The 15,210-nt window shown below is 40.6% G+C and overlaps 1 protein-coding gene across 1 annotated transcript in view; it reads left to right on the forward strand.

Moving 5' to 3' along the window:
- Nucleotides 1-520: 520 nt before the first annotated feature.
- SLC38A4 (solute carrier family 38 member 4) overlaps nucleotides 521-15,210 on the forward strand; it is a 60,236-nt gene continuing 45,546 nt past the window's right edge. The window contains exon 1 of the mRNA XM_067564151.1: nucleotides 521-540. The gene's annotated coding sequence lies outside the window, so the exon portion shown is untranslated. The remainder of the gene's footprint in view (nucleotides 541-15,210) is intronic.

The raw sequence follows: 15,210 nt of genomic DNA on the forward strand, positions 1-15,210 counted from the left end.
TCTCTACCATTGGTGGTTTTTTCTGAAAGGGAGGGGTCCGGATGAAATGAGAGGCTGGGGATGCTGCCCCCTATCACATGATGGAAATTTCCACTCTTTAGAAAGCAGGAAAGAAAAGAAAAGAAAGAGAGGGTCTCAATCCACACTTTCTAACACTCCTCGTAGGGTCATGCCATTTTCACATGTGCTTCATCCTAAAAGAATTTGCCAAAAGCAAGGTGGGTAATAATTCTAGCTCTTTGAATACGACTCTAAGCGATTGCTAAGACCAAGAAGGCGTGTTAAATACAAATTTAGCTATCTACACATACGGATCTACAGGTATCTCTTTCTATACACCGTCACATCCTTGTGTGGTTACAGCCTAGTGCTTGGCAGAACGTCTCTTTTTAACATGTTGGCTTTCACCATTTCAAATGATCCCGCTTTGAGCGGATTGAAGTGTAATGACCGTAGTAACTGTGTGGACATGCAGCACCGCACAACTGCGGAGGCTAAACGGGGACGGTTGGCTGGATGCGTGGCGTTTGCACTGGAACAGTAAGCCCGGTTCTTGGAATTTCAAACGAAATCCAGCGATGTGTGTCTTACCCGTGGTTTCATCGTGCTTCCTTGTTGTTTGTGTGCATGTGAGCCTGGAGAGCGCTCTGTGCTGGTGTGGGAGAGAAGTTATTCAGGTCTGTGCGTGGGGAAGGGCTGGAGAGTGCGCCGAGGGTGGCACGGTCCGGAGGGCAGGCGTGCAGCTGCTGAGGGCTGGCGGAGAGCCGGTTTGCAAGGATGACATTTGGCAGAATGTATTAAGAGTGCTGTTTGCGAAGTGCGATGCGGGAGGTTGCAGAGTGCAGTACGGGAATGGGGTGCGGGTTGCACCCTATGGAAATTGTGACCGGCTCTGCACTGGGAAAGAATTACACACGAAGATTGCACCGGGGGAGGGGAAGAGTTGCCCTGTGCCGGGAGTGTGGAAGGGTTTGTGTTACAAGGGCTTAGTTAATTGGGGGAGGGGGGGCGGTAATTGAGAGTGCCCGAGAGGAAGGAGACTGCGCTGCGCGTGGCGGGGAACATGAGCTGGTACATAGTTCTCATGGGCGTGCAGCCTGGGGGGAAACCCTGCCACGTTCCGCGTTGAAAACAGAGACGGCCCCCTAACACCAGCGCATCTGCTGGGCCGGGGCCAGGGAGGGAGGCACCCCGCCTGTCCAAGCTCTCGGGGACGCTTGTGACCAGGTGCGGTAGGCACGGTGTGTTCACGCTGAGCGGCTCCCCGGCTGGAGCCAGGGAAAGTGGATCTTGCCTCGCAGGGAGCCGCCCCCGCCTAGCCCTGCTTCCAGGGCGCGTGGCAGCGCGAGCCGCCTGCGCCCGGCTCGTCCCATCCCGTGCGCGCGTGCGTGCTCCTCGCGGCGCTGCGCTGATGCACTCCCCTCGCGGCAGCCGGAAGGAGGCAGCGCAAGGAGGAGCGGCGCAGCCATGGCTCGGAGCACGCCCGGGGAGGGGAGGCGCGCGCCCCCTATCTGTCGGGGGCCAAGCGGGGACCCGCACCCTTGGTAGCTTGTGGGCAGGCCAGGCAGGGGTAGTAACGGGAGCCGGGCTGGGACACGCCCCGCTGCTTCCCGGGGCCGGTGGAGGGCTCGCTGCGCCTGCGCCCCGCCTACTCCCGCGGCTGCTTTTAGGGCGGGGCGGGAGCTGCGCTAGCCCGGTTGGGCGGGGAGCTTGAATCCATTGTCTGTACTATGCGCAGCCTGCTGCCCGAGGCGGGGTGCGGCCGGGAGCCAGGCAGAGAGAAGGGGGTGCAGTGAGAGCTCGGGTGGCCCCTCAGGCTATAGGGATGAGGCAGCTTGAAGCGCTTCTTGTAGGGCTGGCCTAGCACTGGTGTCCTGGGACAGCCCAGGGGCTGGGGGTCAGTGTAAGGTAGCCAGGTGGCATATGTGAATAACGGGGATCAGGCCGGGCTAATAGGTGCTTATCTAAGACAAAAAACCTTGAATATCGGGACTGTCCCTATAAGATCAGGACAGCTGGTCAGCCTGTGCCTGTTACACAGTCTGTGGCACTCTCCATTCAGAGAAGTGGGGGAATTGAACCTAGGGCTCTGCTTAAATCTGAGTCCGAATAACAGCAGTTTCCTACCGCAAAGAGACCTGTCAGCCTCTTCCCTGTACTTTAGTTTTTTCTCCCTGCCAGTGAACTATTGGAGACATCCGATTTATGGTTTATTACAGCAGTCTGTAAGCCACTAACCTGCCTTTTTGCCTTACAAAGGTATTAACAGGTCACGCTATCTGGTCCTTTACAATATGTGCTAACTATTTATGCTAATCTATCTGGTCTACCTTGCATTTGGCTGTGACACTCTGAGTACCTTTTCTAGACGTGAAGCAGAGCTCTGTGTGGTTCAAAAGCTTGTCTCTCACCCACAGAATTTGGTCCAAGAAAAGATATAACCTCACCCATCTTGTCTTTTCTCTCCAATCTCCTGGGGCAGACACGGCTACAACTGCACTGCAGGTTGTAAAGTATTGGGCTCTTTGTGTCTTCAAAGCAACATCCAAACTAGTTAACTCTTCACAACACAACACTGAGGAGAGGTTATAATCTCCATTTTACACCTGCAGCAATAGAGAGACAGGGATTTTAACTGATTTAGTCAAGGTTGAACAGCAAATTGGGATTATATTGCAGGAATATTTCATGGTCAAGCCATGTTTGATCTCTATGGGTCTCGACTTGCAGAGGGACAAAATTTGGGAGGCAGCTTGACAAGGCCCAAAGTGAGGGACATAAAAGAATTATTTGTGCAGGAAACTTAAAATGCTGTGGGATTCCTTCCTTTAGTGTAGCTTCACTGTTGTGATTCTTTATTTCAAAAGTAAATAATATCCAACAAGAAAAGAAAGGAAACATCAAATCTGTAGGAAGGAAGATAGTAATGAAACTAAAATGAGTGATAATTGAGATGCATGTACTGAACTATGCTTCTCAATCAGGTGATTTCTGTGTATAGTTTGTAAAATTCTTTGGGGAAGAAAGGTGTCATTGAATGATAAAGGAGAGTGACTGAAGGTTAATCCTTTTCTTTCTCTGTTGCGATTGTCAGGACATTTTAATTGAATCTGTGTCTCAGTCACTAAAACTTAGCTTACTTGGCTGAACATTCTGACACCTCTAGTGTGTTGACAAGAGCTCCTGGGACCACCTGATTCAGGAAATTTAAAAGTCCTCATGACAAGTGATGAGGCATTTTAGGGTGGTATATCACATACAATATATGCCCAACTATCCAAACAGCATGGGGGATAGGGGTTTAGTCAGCTAATCAGGAGTTTGGATAATTGAAAGGGCGGAAGTGTCCGCTCTGCTATCATGCCCCCACTCACTGCTGTGACAGCAGAGCTGGAGAAAGCTCCTTCGCAGCCACACCTGCCCTCGATTGTTGCAAGTACCAGGTGCAGGAGGAGGCTGCAATTCTGGCTAGGCAGACCAGAGACCCCCACCCCTGCCTGACCAGGACTTTGTTCTCTGCCCAGCCAGGGACTCAGCCTTCCCTGCACCTTGTGCCTGCAGGGATTGGGCATCATTGGCCACCAGCAGCATAGGGAGTCCTCTGCAGCTTCTTGGTCATGGCTCCACTCACTCACTCCCATGAGTGGGGCTGCAGAGAGCTCTCTGTGCTGATGCTCCTGTCCTCTCCATTACTGCAGGTGAAAGGTAGGGGGAGAGCCTGTGGTCCCGGTGGGGCGGAGCAGAGATCCCCAGCCAGGACTCTGATCTGCTGCAGGAGCCATTCACCATTAATTAGCACTGCTTTAAAAATAAGTGGAAGAACTGTGTAATACCACCAACATGTGAATGGTGTGACTGTGTAGATGCTCAGAAAAGAAAGAAAAAACTCATTAATTCAATACTGAGGCGGAGGGTACAATTGAAAAGTTAGAGCATGAAAAGTTAAGGTTTCTATAATAACATTAATTCATCTACAGTGTACATATATAGTATTTTTTATTACTAGTTAGTTCATTAGCATTGTTATTTGTATTACAGAGGCCCCAGTGAAGATTAGGCCCTATTATGTTGAATAATCATTTAGGAAGACATGTAATCCTTGCCCCAAAGTGCTGGTGCAGGGAATGTATTGGTACTGGAGTTTAATCCTGACTGACTGACAGAATGGTGAATGTGAATTGCCCTGGTCTCTACTGACTGGTCTATACTGGTCATCGTCATGTTAACTGACTCAACTCTCCACAATTATTTTGGACATGATAACCTTTTGTAATTTTGACAACCCCTTCTGGCCTGCATACATAGTTTTCAAAATCAGTTCTGCTAAACCTATTTTAAAACTAATTAGAGCCATAGTGCAGACCCATTATTAAATGATTTAAGGTAGTTATGTACTGAATAGGTTTCAAATCTATGAGATTATTCAAGGATGGCAGAATTGGGCTCTTAAGTGAGTCAGTGTGTTGAACAACATCTTTAGTCATTTGATTATATTTTTGGGAGAGATTTAGTAATTCAAGTTCTTCATGGACATGGTTTAGCTTCACTCCTGTAAAGAATTATGCATGAGTTCTATAGCGTTCATTGAATTAATTACACTGAAGTTAGTGGGACTATTCACATGTACACAAGTCTTGCAGAATTGAGGACTTGGTCAGAAACTATTAAAATTGCATTTGGTGTTAAAGAGGAAGTCTTGCACTGGAGCAAATTTGAAAAAGAAATATTTCTTTTAAAAAGATATTTCCTTGGCCAGAATTTCACTTTGTCCTTGCATGTTAAAAGATCCATGTTAATTGCAGAGTCGGTGACAAATATTTATCAAAGGACAAATGACGATGTCACTAAGGTGAAAATAAGATGTAACTGTTTATGAATTTGTGTGCAGACTGGCAGAATTTGGCTTTGTGTATTGGAGGAGAAACTCCAATCTCCTTTCTGTGACAATGAAAGAGAAGATGTATGTGCAAAAACCTGTATACAAACTAGTATTTCAGCCATTTGACAACAGTGTCATTTTGAGCTTAAACTATCTCAGTTAAGAGATACAGCTCAATAATAATTGTGTTTCTAAAGATAGAGCCAACTGAGAACATTTTTTTTATTGTGATTGTTATTTTACTTCACCCTCAGCACTGACAAAGGCAGAGTTCCTAAGCAGTAATTTATTTTGTTTGAGTCTATTTCAAAAAAGTCTACCTGTCAAGCCTAATGAGGAAGATCCTGTTTCATCTAAGTACGTTCACAGTGTTTGAGGAATACCAGAAATTGCAGGTTAGAGATGGTTAATAGGGTTTGGTTTGTTCATTATTCTCTGAACCTGCAAGTATATGGTTTATCATATTTATTTATTTGTATGCAGTTTTATGGTGTTTCTAGGCATTTCGGTATCTTTGGTGCAAAGCTTCCTGATTTTTGCTGATTTATCAGGTTTTGCAATATATCACAGGATTTTTCTCTGTCCATGCATGAGAGAGATTTATTTTATGTAGTATTTACAGCACATCATTTGGAATATTAAAATTAAGTGGGTCAAGCTGGAACACTTCAGTGATCTAAATCTGTTGGCTATTTGCTAGAACCAAACATTTAAGAGAAATTTCAAATACTGAAAATGCCTGAATATTTTTACCAGATGAAACTTTGTTTCTGAACTTCTTGAACTGAAGAACATGGCATTGATTCACTCCATTATGTATCTATTTTTTATCTTTAATTTTTTTCTAAATATTAGGGGATTACATTCTTCATATAATTTATCCTGTTTTGGGAATCTGAGTATAGGATTAAGATGAGAATAGTTATAGGGTATAGATCACCTCATTAGAATTCCCATCCACTCCTGATACTGCGGTTTTCCACACTTATTATTCTAGATTACTTTAACATTTTTGTGTACAATAGCTCTTCTGGGCTAGCTCAGAATTTAATTGCTACCATTTCACACCATGGGCTTATTGCAGGGGATGTGTCACTTTAGTCATATAGGTAGATCTCATTATTGGTCTGCTATTGGTAACGGAATGGGCATCTTTGTTGTGGTTAGCACATCTCCTCCTTAAATTGGAGGTCAGGGTTTATTTTGCTCTTGAGTGGAGAGGGTCTATTTCACTGGTCTCCATCACTGTCTCCATATTTGACCATGGCCAGTTCATCCACTCCTTAATGTCCTTGAGGACATTTAGCATTTAGTATACCCATCTGTAAAATAAGTTATAAAATTACCAGCCTCACATAATAACAGCCATACTGGGTCAGGCCAATGCTCCATCTAGCCCAATATTCTGTCTTCCGACAGTAGCCAATGCCAGATGCTTTTATTAATCTCTCCTCATATGGAACCTTTTCCATACCCCTGATCATTTTAGTTGCTCTTTTCTGTACTTTTTTCAATTCCAATTTATCTTTTTTGAGATGGGGTGACCAGACCTGCACGCAGTAGTCAGGATGTGAGCGTACTGTTAATTTATAATGAGGCAATACGATATTTTCTGTCTTATTATCTATCCCTTTCCTAATGATTCCCAACATTCTGTTACCTTTTTTGACTACCACAGCACATTGAGTGGATGTTTTCAGAGAACTATCCACAATGACTCCCAAGATCACTTTCTTGAGTGATAACAGCTAATTTAGACCCCATCACTTTATATGTATAGTTGGGATTATGTTTTCCAATATGCATTACTTTGCGTTTATCGACATTGAATTTCATCTTCCATTTTGTTGCCCAGTCACCTAGTTTTCTGAGATCCCTTTGTAACTCTTCGCAGTCTGCTTTGGACTTAACTATCTTGAGTCATTTTGTATCATCTGCAAATGTTGCCACTTCACTGTTTACCTCTTTTTCTAGATAATTTATTAATATGATGAACAGTACTGGTCCCAGTACAGACCCCTGGGGGATACCACTGTTTATCTCTCTCTATTCTGAACTCTGACTATTTATTCCTACCCTTTGTTTCCTATCTTTTAACCAGTTACTGATTCAGGAGAGGACCTTCCCTCTTATCCCATGACCTCTTACTTTGCTTAAGAGCCTTTGGTGAGGGACCTTGTCAGAGGCTTTCTGAAAATCTAAATACACTGTATCCACTGGATCACTTTTGTCCACATGCTTGTTTGACCCCCCCACAAAGAATTGTAGTAGATTGGTGAGGTATGATTCCCTTTACAAAAAACATGTTGACTCTTCCCCAAGAAATCTTATTCATCTGTGTGCCTGATTTCTTTACTATAATTTCAACCAATTTGCCTGGTACTGAAGTTAGGCTCACTGGTCTATAATTGCTGGGATCACCTCTGGAGCCCTTTTTAAAAATTGGTGTCACATTAGCTATCTTTAAGTCATCTGGTAGAGAAGCTGATTTTAATGATAGGTTACACACCACAGTTAGTAGTTCTGTAATTTCACATTTGAGTTCCTTCAGAACTCTTGGGTGAATACCATCTGGTCCTGGTGACTTATTACTGTTTAATTATCAATTTGTTCCAAAACCTTCTCTAATGACACCTCAATCTGTGACAATTCCTCAGATTTGTAACCTAAAAAGAATGGCTCAGGTTTGGGAATCTCCCTCACATCCTCAGCCAAGAAAATGAATGCAAAGAATTCATTTAATTTCTCCACAGTAACCTTATCTTCCTTCAGTGCTTCCTTAGCATCTCAATCGTCCCAGTGGTCCCACTGGTTGTTTAGCAGGCTTCCTGTTTCTTTCTGATGCACTTAAAAATGTTTTTGCTGTTACTTTTTGAGTCTTTGGCTAGCTGTTCTTCAAATTCTTTTTTGGTCTTCCTAATTATATTTTTACAACTTCTCTTGCCAGAGTTTATGCTCCTTTCTATTTTCCTCAATAGGATTTAACTTCCACTTTTTAAAGGATGCCTTTTTGCCTTTAACTGCCTCTTTTACTTTGTTGTTTAGCCGTAGTGGCACTTTTCCCCCCTCTTACTATGTTTTTTTAATTTGAGGTATACATTTAAATTAAGTCTCTATTATGGTGTCTTTTAAAAAGTTTCAATGCAGCTTGCAGGGATTTCACTTTTTGCACTGTACCTTTTAATTTCTGTTAGGTATATTGAGAGGCTTAATTCATGTCTGTAAAAGCATTGTAAAAGTCTTGGATGAAAGGCACTACTGAAGTGCAAAACTATTATTAAGTATTATTGTTGTTCCCTATGGAGCACTGCAGTTATTGTTGGAACTTAACAAATAATTAATAGGGATGATTATTCTAGATGATATTTTAGAGCTCTAGCGTGATTCTCTGGCTGACATGTAATGGGGATGCTAAGAGTCGAATGACTATTTTGTGGTAATTCTGCAAAGGATATTTGTTCATATTTAGAAAACATATTTCTATAGAAAATAAACTGGCAGCCCTACTCTAGTGAACCCCAGTGAGCAGCATATCCTGTACACAGCTAAATCTAGTACTAGTACTTTGAAGAAGACTGCCCAGTATAATCATTTGCCCTTCTTTAAATACAGCAGAGATTTTTTTAAAATGCAGCTGCCAATGACAGTTCAAATAATTGCTCAGGTGATCAGTGCAAGATGGCTCAAAATAGATGGTATATGCCAATATGCAGTACCAGCACTTCTTCTAGCAATCTGAGAGCATGTAGGATTACCCATTTTTCATAGCCAGGAGAGATCAAACTATGATTGGACTGCCATGATTGGACCAAAACATATTGAGATCTTCCTTCTTCTTTCACCAGTAAATTCCTCCATGTTGCTACTTGGGCTGAAGGTATGAGGATGGCAGCAGGATGTGGTTTGGTTGGATAAGGCTTGCGTACCCGTTTAAAGGAACACGATCAAGAATAAGCTATAGCCATAACTGGAAAGCAGCAGCAGGAATTATTTTATGTCTGTGAACAAGCAGTTTTCCAAGGATTTTGGATTTTTTTTGACTTCTAAAATTGTGCCTATATAAAATTGAGGTTCTGACCTCATAGGTGAAACAGGAAAATAGATTCACTAGGGAAGCTACTTAAGCCTAGCAGACTGAGAGGAAGCATGCATACCCATAAACAAAAAGTAAGAAAATAACTGCCTGGTTAAAGGGCAAAGTACAAGAGAGTTTTCCATTTATGCAAAAATGGAAAGCCCTCCCAGTCAAGACAATTAAAAGGAGCATGCAGTATGGCAGGTAAAATGCATGATGAAAATTAGTAGCAGTAAGAGGGAAAATGAACAGCAAGTAGTCAAAGACTTTAAAAGTAAACAATACATTCTGTAAAAACATACACATGTGCTTAACTTTACTCCTGAGAGTAGTTCCACTGAAGTCATTTTCCCTCATGGAAGTCAATGGGACTTCTCACATATGTAAGCAGGATCTGAGTCTCAATATATCCAGAAACAGGAAGATTGCAAGAGAAACAGTGGGTCTTCTGGACTGTCAGGGAGTAAGGAAGCCATTAATGATATGACATTGCACAGAAGCTAAATAATTTATTTGCAGCAGTTTTTACCTGAGAGAATATTGGGTAGCTATTCAAATCTAATTTTTTCCTGTCAATAAAAATGAAGCACCATCAATCAACGGCAAAGGTGCAAGAACAAATTGATAAATTAAATAGCAACAAGCTGTGTTGTACTGTATAGCAATATATTTTAAAAACACAATTTGAAATTGATAGACGTTTATCTAACATTCATGTGTATTTCTTCAGAAAGGTTCCACTGTATCTTAGAAGCAGCATATCTGCTATGTGATGCAGGGGTTGCTATGGTGAGTTCACATATCTTATTTAATACTGTACCAGAGTAAATAGACATTGTAACAATCTCTGTTAGTGCTGCTATTAGTTAGGCTATGTCAGCATTTTTATCACAAATACTTGTTTTCATGTTGAAACTTGGCCTAAAAGGTCTTGGCCAAAGGAGGAAAACAAGGCTTTTCAAAACCAAACCAACAGATTTCTTACCTTTTTTTGAATAGATGTTTTATTCGTATAATATGGATGTGTGTGTACACATAAAGTCTATAGTGTGAAGAAATATTAGTGTGGGATTTTTTGTTTGTTAAGAAGATTAGAAGTTTATCCTATCAGTCCCACTATTTGAAGTCCTCTCACTCTAAAATGGCCTTTTTTGATTTGTTTACTGAAATGTGCAGACTATTAACACAAGATGTTGATTATAATGTTGTTTTGCATTTAGGAAAACTTTTCTTATTTGAGGCTCAGTTTTCATTTATACTAAGGTCCCTTTACACTGCCCAGGCAGCAAAAGAAATCCCTCAAATGGCTGTAAGTTACATTATACTCAATTTACAGCCTCTTTATACTGTCAGAGAGGATAAAGGGACATTTGTGTAAATGAGAATCAGGCCTTTAACTACGTTTTAATACCTCAGTTTAACTAAATGGCACCAGAATTTAATTTGCAGACTTAAGAGTGCATTGTTTTAGAACCATTATTTGATCTGTTTTCCAGATCACAAATAACACAGCAGGGCATTGATAAGAGTAAATCTCTTATAAATCTATTTATTTTTCTAATCTTTAGCTCTGGAAAAAGATAAATCACTTTTTGAAGGGGCCTATCTTTGCACTTGGTGAGATCTCACATCTGTGTTTGGTATGTCTCAATCAGTGTTCACACGCATTAGTTTGTAAGTAGAGCTGATTGAAATTTTTCCATCAATGCTTTTTTTCGGACAGAAAAACAGGTTTTCAACTAACTGAAAATTATTGTGGGAAGTGTCTTCTTTCCTGAAAAAAAACCCCAAACAAACATTCCCATTGGAAAATCAAAAATTTTCAGCTAGAAAATGCCACATGCACACACAAATTTGATTTTCAACTTAAAATGTCTTTCAGGTTTTGGGGTTTTGTTTTTTTATTAAAAGTCAACATTTTCCATGGAAAACCTCTTCCCTGCTGTTTTTGACTAGCTCTATTTGTAATATATAATTACACCTTATTCTTGTATGTGTAATATTGGGACCTTGCTCCTGTCAGAGTGAATGGAGTTCTCATGACCAGACTGTTCCTGCTGCCTGAACATATGTGGTCGAGCAAACACATCCTTCCCAGCAGTCAGGAGAAAAGGGGAGGGAGAGAGAAGTAAAAAACACCAACCTGTATGCATATCATCAACTGGTAAAGATGAGGAAAAGCAATTTTTCTGGCTATTCAGTGTCACAGCCAGAAAGAGAGATGAGATAAGGTGTCAGATTCTGCACTGTCTTACACCGTATGCCACACATAGAAGTTAGGTTTGCTTCAGGTATACATCAAGGAGTTGTTGGGAGCCTCCAGAAAAATTGTTGTGATATCCTGCCATTGCAATGTTTATTTTGAGATGTTGTAATATCAGGACACCACTCCTCCATTATTTGATCAGCCTCTGAAACTCCATTTGATGTAATGGATGTCCTGTGCTACAATGTTAATATCTTTCAGCTGTGGAAAGATGACAGAGAGAACATATTAGGTAGAATGTGCACTGCAGTCCCATGTTTTATGATCATGGGGTTATTTCATACTGTTTTCAAACGCAATGCAGTTTCTGAGAATTCAGCATTCAAGGACCAAGAGCAGCAGCCATATAGAAATAACAGAGTATACTTCCTAAATAAATAAATAGGTATAAAATATAGAAAAGAATGGATTCTATGTTTTGTTATGCCACTGATCCATCAGCAAGTAGTGATTTTTTACCCAGTAGATAGTAAACTCTTCAAAAAGGACATCACAGTGAAGGCATGGGTAATTAGTCTTTTTTTTTTTTTTTTTTTTTAAACTGTCTCTATATATTTTCATCTGGAGTCAGTTTTGGGGTTATTTGGATAGTAACATTCAACAATGTCATTCTAAAACAACAGGGCAATCTGTCTCTCTCTTTCTCTCACTCATATAGAATATTTGTTCGGCTCTGTGGCCTTAGCATCTGAGTTTTGTTAACAACTTTGAACAAAATAAAAAAATCTTCATTCAAGAAAATCAATCTAAATTAATATCATGAAATCCTGGAATTGAAATCCACGGGAGTTTTGCAGTTTATTTTAATGGGACCAGGATTTTACCTGTAACCCACAGACATTCTGAAATGGTTAATCAAAGATGTGTGTAAGTAAACATGCCATGGACTCTGTTCTAAAGTTTGCCAAAGGACAGGATGGGGGTCTGGCATACTGTCAGACAGACATTGCACAAGGATCTTCATTGCACAAGGATCTTCAACTAAGAACACTATTTTGGCAATTCTAGAGATTAAAATTCCAAGTAGCATCAGCAAGGGCAACCCAACAAGTCTTGATTGCTGTGACAGGGCATAGATAATCCCTCAGGTAAGTGGATCCTAGAACATTCAAGTCTTTAAAGGTCATAACCACTGAGAAACAGGCAGACAAAAAGCACAGAGCATGAAACATCAGGGCAATGTGCTCATAGCAACCCAACCATCTTTGCTTAGAGGGCAAGGGGTTACATATTGCAACAGCTGAAGCCTCCCTGTTTTCCTTAAGGGCTGCCCCAAGGAGACTGCATTCCAAAGCTAAGCTTTGAAGTAACAAAGGCATGGATCTCTATGGCAGGCCACAGGAAATATAAAAACAAGTCACAGCCTTTGTCAGAGAATCTGGCTGTATCTACAGCTGACTATGACTCAATAGCTGCAGACCATATTAACAAAGAGTGGGCACACACCTCAAACAAGTGCACTCTTCACCCTCTCTGTTCAATGTTTTCCCCACCAATGAACATCATTTTCATATTGTCTAGCTTTAGTTTTAGCTATTTTTCTCTGATTCACTTCTCTACCGCTGTAGGCACAAGAGAGCAGATACACCACTGAATTGGTAGTAGTCCATTCAACAGAGTTTTAGCAAGAATGCAACCCTGTGAGACAGCACATGTGAGAACCTGCAGGGAGGAAGAGCAATCACTCAGCTCAATTATCTAGGTTCTCTCATTTCTATTTGCTGAATTCTTACAGCAAATGTCAGAGAGAAGTTCATTTAATAGACAAACAAAACTTACCAAGTCTGTTGGGTTTTGTATATGCTTTAAAATTCCAAAAGTTACAGCTTTAAATGTGATTTTTTTTTCTAGCATGCACAATTCTACAATAGAACAATTTATGCCCCTCCAGGAGCAAAGAGCTCACCTACACATGGGCAGGGAGGAAAGTGAGATAAGCACTAATCTTTTTATCCAATGAAGTGATTTTGCCATTTAAAAACAAATATGTTTCTATGCACCAATTAAAATAATAAGACTTTGCAAAGTGGTGCCATATACTGGGAAAAGTAACCATTTACCTGACCCTTCTAGGCTAGCTCCATGTGTCAGCCAAACTTCAGGGCACCTAAACATAAAAAATTGAAATTTTAAATTCACTTATCTACTGAAGGCCTCACCTACCTTTGCTATTTGGAGCATTCAGCACATATATCTTTACAGTTAACTAGTTTTTACAAAATATGCATTGCAGATCATCTTTATAGCTGAAATTCAACCCATAATTTGCCTAGCAGTACCTGTGTTTTGCAATGTCTGATGTCACTTGCTTATATTACATTTTCGAGGCACAATGAACTTAGTTTAAGACTGCATTTGTCTTGACTACAAATTTCTTTGCTTTTCATTTTGTGCAAGACTTAGCATTCTGTAAGCATAGTTGTTACTTTGGAAGAGTTGCAGTTATTTTTCTCTATTTTTTTTAATAGATACTTTATAAACTGGTTCTAGAAATACCTGCTCCTCTGTTGCATTTGTAGAGCTTTAGAAAGTGGGTCTTGAAAGCCATTCCACAGCCACACCTGCTACATTCCATTAGCTAGAAAAGGAAGATTCTCTTTCAATCTTGCTGAGTCACAATAATTTGCTGATTGGTGTGTGTTCCATGAGCAGATGTTCAAGACATGAGGATATAGCCTGTAGCATTTACTCCATTATTCTGGTCACACGAGCAACTTCCATGCCTTACGGAACTATTCCTTTCTCTATGGAATCAAATATTTTTCTTTCTGATCCAACTCCAGTTCTTGGGAAAATTTATTGTTCCTAAGAATATTTGTCTATCAAAGTGTTTCTACCCTGATATGTTGTGAGGTATCAAACATTATACAAATCTTGTCATTCTGCTTACTATTCTGGATTTTTTTTCCACCTCAATTTTTATGTGATTTTAGTTGCTATCAAGAACAACTATGTCCAAAACTCAGTGATTTATTCCTTTAGGACCAAATTATAATAACCCTACTCAAATTAAAACTAACGGGACACTTGGAGTAAGTTACTATTGACTGGATAACCCCTTAAAGTAAGTTACTATTCACTGTGGAAGGGCCGTCATCTGATCCTTAATATCTGGAAGGTCAGCTTTTAATTAAAGTAAAATATTAGACAATAACTTTAGCTGCTTATGAGGTATCAGATGCTAAAACCACATCAACATGAAAGGGGGTGAAGTTTGGGGAAAGCAAGAATAATCATTGTTTTTTAAAGTAAGTTGTCTAATGATAACAGCTCTTATATAGCACTTTTCATGATCAAAATACTGTACAGGCATTAGCTAGTACTCACAACACCCCCATTAAGTAGGAAGTAGGTAACATTATACATATTTATATTTTATATACAAGAAGTGGAAAGGAATATTTCATATTCCATTGAAAAGCTTTGCAATCAGTAGTGTCCAACATTTGCTTTTAGTCTTGATGGTTCATATGATGATGATGTATCTTAAAACTACCACTGATAGTCTTGCTTCTCATTGCTCTCTTAACATAGAGTGAAGATGATCCAAATTTTTCAAAATATTGATAGGAAAAAGGGAAAGAAAATTTCCTGTTTTATTACCAGCTCTAATAAATAGCAAGTCCTAAACCTTGGACTGGTGCCAAGTCACAGAACGTATCCTGTCTTACCATACTTCATGCTTTCTGCTTTTTCCTTTTCATTTTATAATGTTTTAAAGGACAAAATTAAAGTTGCATATTTCATAATGGAATGTAAAGCAAATCTAGATAAAAGACCACCCAGCACAGCTGCAGCTGGCCCAGGTCAGCTGACTCAGGTTTGTAGGGCTAAAAATTGCTGTGTAGACATTCAGGCTCCAGCCTGAGCTCTGGGACCCTCCACACCTGCAAGCTCAGGTTCCAGGCTGAGCCTGAATGTCTACACTGTAATTTTTTCAGCCCTGGAGCCTGATCCCCAGGAGCCCAATTCAGCTGACCCAGGCCAGCC

The sequence above is a fragment of the Emydura macquarii genome, unplaced genomic scaffold (genome assembly GCF_026122565.2).
Source record: "Emydura macquarii macquarii isolate MOO-44397 ecotype Brisbane River unplaced genomic scaffold, CSIRO-AGI_Emac_v2 contig_2636, whole genome shotgun sequence".
In the NCBI taxonomy this organism is placed as follows: domain Eukaryota; kingdom Metazoa; phylum Chordata; order Testudines; family Chelidae; genus Emydura; species Emydura macquarii.